At 43.1% G+C, this 8,401-nt stretch overlaps 1 non-coding gene across 1 annotated transcript; it reads right to left on the bottom strand.

Annotated features, from left to right (window-relative positions):
* Positions 1 to 7,406: 7,406 nt before the first annotated feature.
* Positions 7,407 to 7,513, bottom strand: LOC118542864 (U6 spliceosomal RNA). The gene has a single exon (XR_004920814.1). It is a non-coding gene; the product is annotated as a U6 spliceosomal RNA (small nuclear RNA).
* Positions 7,514 to 8,401: the final 888 nt, after the last annotated feature.

Raw genomic sequence — 8,401 nt, 5'->3', positions numbered from 1 at the left:
AAAGTTTGAAGGGTGCCTGCGTTGCTCAATAGGTTAAGCCCCGGACTCCTGATTTCAGTTCAGGTCATGATCTCAAGGTCATGAGACCAAGGCCCCCATGGGGCTCTGTACTTGGTGTGGAGTCTGTTTGAGATTCTCTCTCTCCCTCTATCCCTCACCCCAATTGCATTCGCTCTCTTTCTCTCAAATAAAATAAATAAAATCTTTAAAAAAATAAAGTTTGATTCTATATTGTCTATGACTGCTTTTGCATTATAGCAGCAGAACTGAATAGTTGTCACAAAGATTATATGGCCACAAAGTCTAAAATATTTACTATTTAGACTTTCAACAGAAAAAGTTTGTCAACCTCTGACACAGACACAGAAATTCTCAACAAAATATTAGCAAGCAAAATCCAGAGATATAAAAAGGTTACGTAATTACCAAATGACTTTTTTTTTTTTTTTTAAGATTTTGTTTATTTATTTGACAGAGAGAGACAGAATGAGAGCAGGAATACAAGCAGGGGGAGTGGGAGAGGGAGAAGCAGGCTTCCCGCGGAGCAGGGAGCCCGATGCAGGGCTCGATCCCAGGACCCCAGGATCATGACCTGAGCCGAAGGCAGACGTTTAACGACTGAGCCACCCAGGCGCCCGTACCAAATGACTCTTAAGCCCATAAGTCTGGCTTGGCTTGATATAAAAAAAAAAAAAGTCACAGAATAAGAGAAATAAAGGAGGTAAAAACCACAATTATATCAAAAGATGCAGAAAAGGCTTTTAACAAAATGCAAAACCCATATATGATAAAGACTTAACAAATTAAGGGATACAGGAAATATCTTCATCCTGATAAAAGAAATCTAAGGAGGGAAAAGAGGAACCTCACTCTCTACCTCATATATCTTAAAATTAAGTCAGGGTGACTAATGTAAAATGTAAAAACTAAAACTCTAAAGATTTTAGAAGAAACATAAGAGAGTAACTTTATGACCATGGAGTAGGTAGAGATTTCTTAGGATCCAAAATGGCACTAATTATAAAAGAAAAAGTTTATAAACTGGACTTGATCAAAATTTGAAACTTATCTCAAAGTTACCATTAAGAAAATTGAAAGAGTACATTACAGAGTGACAGTTATTCATAAACAACGTACTAAAAAGGGAAAGAGTTCCAGAGCTAAGATAGTGGCATAGTAGGAGGGCCCTGGGCTTGCCCCAGCCCTCAAATACTATTAAATCATTCTGAATACTCAAGAAATCAACCTGAGGACTGAGAACAAACCGCACAACTAGAGGGAGAGAAGAGGCCACTTCAAGGGACGTGTTTGGGGGAGAAACTGATTGTGGGTGCTGCAGAGGGGAGGGAGCCCTGGCCATGGACAAAGGCAAGAGAGGGGGGGGAGTGCACAGGGGAATGCTCAAGGAGAACACTTCCCCAAAGCCACTGGCTGGGAAAATGAGAGGGGCTGGATTTTGTGGGTTTTTCAACCAGGGGGGCTCAAGAAGGAGTTTGAGAGGTCCCTGGGCTTGGCTGGGATAGAGACTGGAGGACACGGTCCCCCTCCTGGAGTGGAGGCCAGCAAACAACCTCAGGGCAGACTGCACAATCTGAGGGTCACCTAAGGGGCACGGGGAGAAACTACGTTTTGGAGCACATCTGTGAGAGATGGCACTGCCTCTCTGGAGACCAAAAAAACAGCGGGCACCATTTCCCTTCCCTGCTCGTTGTCATAGGTATAGACACACCTGCTGAGGGCCCCTCACCAGGAGGCTGGCTGTTTAGCCGGCTTGCTCCAAATCCCAGGCCCCTGCGCTCTGGCGAGACAGCCCTTCGGGGTCAAACCTGCAGCAGTTCCAGCATGCTGAAACCCTTTCCCAGAGGACTAAAGTCCCCACCACACCAGGTCCCCAAAGTTTGGAATTTTAGAAGTCGGTGCTGCGCCAGGCAGACAGGCGACCCAGACACCGCGTGAAATCCGTGACCTGAAAACTGCCTGTGACGCACAAGGGGACATTAATCGCTCCTCAGGGGCACCTGGGTGGTTCAGATGGTTGAGCGTCTGCCTTCGCCTCAGGTCATGATCTCAGGGTCCTGGGACCGAGCCCCGCCTTGGGCTCCCTGCTCCCTGGGGAGTCTGCTTCTCCCTCTACCTGCCGCTCCCTCTACTGTGTGCTCTGTCAAATAAATAAAATCTTAAAAAAAACAAAAACAAAAAACCTGCTTCCCTGAGAGCAGCAGACATGCACTCTCCTCCACAGAGCAGGCTGGCACCTTTCCGTCTCCCACCCCTCGGCATAAACCAACTTGAGGAAGCAGCCCAGCACCAACACTGGCTGCCTAACCTGCTTACCCCACGACCGCGCCCCTGCGCCCTGCAGGTGCTGCCTTTCTAGGGCAAGTGTGTGTGCGGACCAGCGCAGCAGGCCCCGCCCCCAGAAGACCAGCACAAACCCCCGCACCATGTCTACTGACCACAGAGTTCTACAAAGCTTCAGCTCTAGTGGAAATACCATCAGGTCTCTTTTAACAAGCAGACCAGAGCACACCAAGTTAAAACTTGCCACACTCTGGCCAAGGTCCAAACCCTCCCCACCACAGGCTGGAAGAAACTCTATAGACCACTGACCTGAGGGACAGAGCAGCCAAAACACAGCCGCAGAGTGCACACAGCATTTATGCACAGAGACACTTCTTGAAGTGCCAGGCCCTGGACTGTGCATGATCTCTTCTTCATAAAGCCATTACTCTCAGAAGTGGGGCACGTAACAGGCTTTCCTAACACAGAGAAGAAGACAGAGACCCAGACAAAATGCCAAGATGGAGGAATTCATCCCAAAAGAAAGAACGCAAAAGAAAATGTCACAACCAGGGATCTAATTGAAACAGATATAAGTAATATTTAAAACAATGACCATAACGATACTAACTGGGCCGCAGAAAAGCATGCAAGACCCTTACTACAGAGATTAAAAAGGATAAACAATCAGGCCAAAATGAAAAATGCAGTAACTACAATTCAAAACCAACTGGATGTAATGACTACAAGGATGTAAGGACCCTTGTCTGAGGAAAGCATCAGCATCCTAGAGATCAACTGGAAAGGCTGAGCTTTGGGTGAATGCACGAACATGCCTCTGGTCTTCCAGCCTGTTCCTACCTACGGGGCCTGGGCCTGAGCCTCAGCCTCCAGCCCAGCCATCCCTGCTGCAGACCAGCTGCCCCCACAGCCCACGTCCTTCTATCCTGCCCATTTCTCCTGCCTAATGGGGTTTTGTGCAATTCGGAGTTTTTCCATAAACTGACCCTTCTATTACTAGAGCCTTTAGGAGATTTTTGTTAGAAACCAAGGACTTCGCTTCACCTCCAAACAGGTTTTTCCCTCGATTCCAACCTAATGTTTTACATACCTTTCTGGTTTACTCAAATTTGTGGATGGCTTCTCCCCCTTTCTTATTCTATATTCTTAGTCCTATGTTAACTTTATGTTTTCAGAAATGGTGAAAGTACATCAGTCCAGTAAAATACCAAAAAAAAAAAAAAAAAAGATGTAATGACTACAAGGATGGGAGAAGGACAGGAATGTGCTTCAGGAATATGCTTAGAAGATAGAATTATGGAAAATAATGAAGCTGAAAAAAAGAACAATTTGGATCACAAAAGTAGACTTAGGGAACTCAGTGACACCATCAAACATAGTAACATTCGTATTCATAGGAGTTTCAGAAGAAGAGCAGGAAAAGGGGGCAGAAGGTTTATTTGAGGAAATTATAGCTGAAAACTTCCTTAATTGGGGGAAGGAACAGACATCCAAATCCAGGAGGCACAGAGAACTCCCATCAAAATCAACAATAGCAGGTTAACTGCTATCTGTCCACAGAAACTTTTGGCAAGCCAGAAGGCAATGGCATGATATAGTCAATGTACTGAATGGAAAAAAATCTGTGGCCAAGAATACTCTATCCCTCAAGACTATCATTCAGAATAGAAGGAGAGACAAAGAGTTTCCCAGAAAAACAAAAACTGAAGGAGTTCATGACCACTAAACCAGCCCTGCAAGAAATATTAAAGGGGACTCTTTGAGTGGAAAGGAAAGACCAAAATTGACAAAGACAAGAAAGGAACAGGGAAAATCTCTGGATACAATGACAAAACAAGTAATGAAATGGCACTAATTTCATATCTACCAATAATTACTCTGAATGTAAATGGACTAAATGCTCCAATCAAATGACATAAGGTGTCAGACTGTATTTAAAAAAAAGGCCCATCTAGATACTGCCTACAAGAGACTCATTTTAGACCTAAAGACACCTGCAGATTGAAAGTGAGGGGATGGAGAAACATTTATCATGTAAATGGACATCAAAAGAAAGCCAGAGTAGCCATGCTTATATCAAACTTGATTTTAAACCAAAGAATGTAACAAGAGATGAAGAACGACACTATCTCACAACAATGGGGACTATTCAACAAGAAAATCTAATAGGGGGAGTTAAGATGGTAGAGGAGTAGGGGACCCTAAGTTAGTACAGTCCCTGGAATTCAGCTAGTTATCAAATCATTCTGAACACCTGCGAAGTCAATCGGAGATCTGAGAAAAGAAATGCTGCAATTCTACAAATAGAAAAGCAACCACTTTTTGGAAGACAGGAGGTGTGGAGACATGAATCCGGGGCGATATACCTGAGAATACCGCATGGGGAGGGAGCCTGCTTAAGGAAGCTACTGCAAAGTAATACACAGCAGAGCACAAAATCAGAACTTTTAGAAGTCTGTTATGATGGGGGAAGTCCCTGGCTTAAAGGTGCTCAGGTGGCGAAGCAGGGCAGAATCCCAGGTGCGACAGCCTGGTCTCAGGATCCCTGGGGTCACAAAAAGGATGGGGGTGCCTGAATGCGGCAGAGTTCCCAAGCATCAGAGCAGGGAAGCCAGCTGAAACCAGCAAGTCTAGGTGCTGGCTTCCTGCTCAGTGTTGCCATAAACTGGGAACCCCTGCACGGTCAGGCAACCTCTCCCCAGGCACGGGTCCAGCAAAAGGAAGAGCGCAGTGAGACCCCTCTCCCTCCCCCTCTCCCTCTTCCTGTGCCGCATGAGTCGGTAAAATTTGGAGACTTGAAACTGGGTCATGTGCCTGAGATAAAAAATGATAGGTCACAGACTGGGTGAACACAGAGATCGGCCAGAAACCAGGGAGACAAAAGTGATTGATTTTCTGTGAGAGCTCACTGAAGAGTGGGGGATGTGAACTTTCAGTTCCAGGGCTAGAGAGGAGGGCGCCGCCATTTTCATCCCCCCTTCAGTGCTGAAAACCTTCAGGGAACAAAATAGTGCCACATAATGCAATCTGGAGCCGCTACACTGAGCCCAGCCCCCTGGCAAGGGTGGCGCATTTTCACAAGTGCAAAGGCACCTGAGAATCAGAGCAACAGGCCCCTCCCCCAGAACCAGCAAGAACAGCTTGCTCAGACCAAGTTTCTGATCACAGAGGCCTGCACACCTTCAGCTCTTGGGGAAAACAGTATATAGCATTTGTGGTTTTCTTTTTTTAATTCTTTAATCTTTCAGTTTTATTTTTTTCCAGCTATTTTCTTATTTTTTTTAAAAGATTTTATTTATTTATTTGAGAGAGAGAGGGAGAGAGAGCACAGATGGAGTGAGAGAGGGAGCAGCAGACTCCCCGCTGAGCAAGGAGACTGTTGAAGGACTTGATCCCAGGACCCTGGGATCATGACCCAAGCCAAAGGCAGATGCCCAACTGACTGAGCCACCCAGGTGTCCCTCAATTCTTTTTTTAATTTTTTTAATTTTTATTTTTATATATACATTATACATATTTTTTTTTTTTTTTATTTGAGAGAGAGAGAATGAGAGAGAGCAAGCACATGAGAGGGGGGAGGGTCAGAGGGAGAAGCAGACTCCCTGCCGAGCAGGGAGCCCGATGCGGGACTCGATCCAGGGACTCCAGGATCATGACCTGAGCCAAAGGCAGTCGCTTAACCAACTGAGCCACCCAGGCGCCCCACATTATACATATTTTTTATTTTTGGTTTCCTTTCATTGTGTTTTATTGTATTTGTGTGTGTGTATATATACATCTTTCTTTCCTATTTTGGGATCTAGTTTTTTTTAACAAACAGACCAAAATACAGACAGGATCTAGTTTATCGTTTTCTTCTGTTTTACTTTGAATTTTTATTTTGTTTCTTTTTTCTTCTGGCTTGTCTTGTTATTATTTTTGTCCTTTCTCTCTCTTTCTTCTATTCTTTTCTGGACATAATGACAAGACAGAGAAACTCACCCCAAAAGAAAGAACAGGAGGAAGTACTCCCTGCCAGGGATTTAACCAATATGGAGATAAGACATTGGAACTAGAATTCAAAACAAGTATAAAGATACTAGCTGGGCTTTAAAAAAAGCATAGAAGACACTAGAGAATCCTTTACTGTAGAAATAAAAGAACTAAAATCTAATCAGGCGGAAATTAAAAATGCTGTCACTGAGATGCAGTAAAAAAAAAAAAAAATGGAGGTTCTAACAGCTAAAATAAATGAGGCTGAAGAGTGAGTCAGTAATATAGAAGACAAAATAGTGGAGAATAGGGAAGATGAGAAAAACAACTACTGGATCATGTAGGGAGACTTCTAGAAATCAGTGATACCATAAAGCAAAATAGTATCTGAATAATAGGGGTTCCAGAGGATGAAGAGAGAGAAAGGCGCAGAAGGTTTATTTGAATAAATTATAGCTGATAACTTCCCTAATCTGAGGAAAGAAACAGGCATTCAAGTGCAGGAGGCACAGAGAACCCCCCTCAGAATCAATAAAAATAGGTCAACACCTCGACATATAATAGTGAAGCTTGCAAATGTCAGAGATAAAGAGAAAATCCTGAAAGCAGCTTGGTACAAGAGGTCCTTAACCTATAGGGGTAGAAACATAAGGCTGGCAACAGACCTGGTCACAGAGACCTGGCAGGCCAGAAAGGATTGGCATGATATATGCAATGTGCTAAATGGGAAAAATATGCAGCCAAGAATACTTTATCCAGCAAGGCTGTCATTCAGAATAGGAGAGATAAAAAGTTTCCAGGACAAACAAAAACTAAAGGAATTTGTGAACACTAAACCAGCCCTGCAAGAAATATTAAAGGGGATCCTTTGAGCAAAGAGAGAGCCCAAAAGTATCAAAGGCCAGACAGGAACAGAGACAATCTACAGAAACAGTGACTTTACAGGTAATACAATGGCTCTAAATTCTTATCTTTCAATACTTACTCTGAATGTAACTGGACTAAATGCTCCAATCAAAAGACACTGGGTATCAGATTGGATAAAAAAACAAGACCCATTAATATGCTGTCTGCAACATCAATATGCTGTCTGCAAGAGCTTCATTTTATTTTATTTATTTTTTTGCTGTAATAAAAATATGGAACACTTCACAAATTTGCATGTCATCCTTGAGGAGGGGCCATGCTAATCTTCTCTGTGTTGTTCCAATTTTAGTATATGTGCTACCAAAGTGAGTACAAGAGATTCATTTTAGACCCAAAGACATCCCCAAATAGAAAGTGAGGGGTGGAGAACCATTTATCATGCTAATGGACATCAAAAGAAAACTGGAGTAGCAATCCTTCTATCAGACCAACTAGATTTTATTTTTTTAATTTATTTTTTTTAAAGATTTTATTTATTTATTTGAGAGACAGAGAGAGACAGCAAGAGAGCAAACACAAGCAGAGGGAGTGGGAGAGGGAGAAGCAGGCTTCCCGCTGAGCAGGGAGCTCGATGCGGGGCTCGATCCCAGGACCCTGGGATCATGACCTGAGCTGAAGGCAGACATTTTACAGACTGAGCCACCCAGGTGCCCCCAGACAAACTATATTTTAAACCAAAGACTGAAATAAGAAATGAAGACGGACAATATATCATAATTAAAATGTCTATTCAACAAGAAGATCTAACAATTGTAAATACTTATGCCCCTAACTTGGGAGCACCAAAATATATAAAACAATTAACAACAAACATAAAGGAACTCATTGTTAATAGTAAAATAATAGTAGGGGACTTTAACACCCCACTCACAACAATGGACAGGACATCTAAGCAGAAGATCAACAAGGAAACAAGGGCTTTGAATGACACACAGGACCAGATGGACTTCACAGATATATTCAGAACATTCCATCCTAAAGCAACAGAATACACATTCTTCTTGAGTGCACATGGAACATTCTCCAGAATAGATCACATACTGGGTCACAAATCAGGTCTCAACCGGTACCAAAAGACTGAGATTAACCATGCATATTTTCAGACCATAATGCTTTAAAACTTGAACTCAATCACAAGAGAAAATTCGAAGGAACACAAATACATGGAGGTTAAAGAGCATCCTACTAAAAAATGAATGGA

Source organism: Halichoerus grypus, chromosome 5 (assembly GCF_964656455.1).
Source record: "Halichoerus grypus chromosome 5, mHalGry1.hap1.1, whole genome shotgun sequence".
Taxonomy (NCBI): domain Eukaryota; kingdom Metazoa; phylum Chordata; class Mammalia; order Carnivora; family Phocidae; genus Halichoerus; species Halichoerus grypus.
This window is presented reverse-complemented; position numbering and strand designations above follow the sequence as displayed.